Source organism: Anneissia japonica, unplaced genomic scaffold (genome assembly GCF_011630105.1).
Source record: "Anneissia japonica isolate Jap-2015-1 unplaced genomic scaffold, ASM1163010v1 scaffold63018_len877_cov115, whole genome shotgun sequence".
Lineage (NCBI taxonomy): Eukaryota > Metazoa > Echinodermata > Crinoidea > Comatulida > Comatulidae > Anneissia > Anneissia japonica.
Window position 1 is genome coordinate 1 of NW_022685676.1, and position 850 is coordinate 850.

General features: G+C 31.1%; 1 long non-coding RNA gene across 1 annotated transcript; it reads right to left on the bottom strand.

The window, feature by feature from the left end:
- Positions 1-114: 114 nt before the first annotated feature.
- LOC117111933 lies at positions 115-844 on the bottom strand. The gene is made up of 2 exons (XR_004445940.1): positions 638-844; positions 115-202 (listed from the first exon to the last, which is right to left on the bottom strand). It is a non-coding gene; the product is annotated as an uncharacterized LOC117111933 (long non-coding RNA).
- Positions 845-850: the final 6 nt, after the last annotated feature.

Below are 850 nucleotides of genomic sequence, written 5' to 3' on the forward strand. Positions count from 1 at the left end.
ACTTAAGTCAAGTTCATCTGTATGAAATGGATCCATATGAAAAACTCACTTCTTTTTTTTTCTGTTTGTGACTTCTTTGTAAATGCAACAGGTTTTCTTCCGGTCATATTTTTCTTTTTAGGTAGTCCGATGACTGTCAAGCCTGCACCCTTAGGGCGGCCTCTTTTTAGTTTTTTTGGAGGTAATTTTACAGAGCAAAGACCTTAAAAACAGAAAGGAAAATAAACAAATGAAGACAATGCTGTTGTTAATAAATCCATTAATTAATACAGTACATGCTAGATTCATTTCATTTAAAAACAAAAATATGTATTGGTTTTTATTACCTTGCATCCAATTCTTGTTTTAGTCAAAGAAAACAAGATGCACAAGTATTTGCATGTCACATAAGAACATATTTTTACATGCATTAGAGAAGTATAAAGCATACTCAAAGTATTGAAATACATGCCATTGTATTGGGATTGATTCAATATTTTAACATTAATTACGTGATTCATCAGATCATCATCAGATCATTCTTGATGATCACATAATTAATGTTGAAATTTGGCATCCAAATATTACAATATTTGGAGTATGCATTACGCTTCCTTAATTGAGATTAATTAGTGGAACCATTCCAATATATACATACGATTTTCTTGTACACTGGCTTCTGCATCTCCAAGGACCTGCACTTCAACATTTTGTGCAACAACATGCTGAACAGCAACTTCCACTTCCCTATTTTCTTCATCGGGTCATAAAAAGACATTGATCAAAAATATAAAGGGATGGAAGTCTTTTGCAGTACTATATTAATTATTTCCTTCAAAAAAATTAATAAAAATAATAACACTTCAGTTAG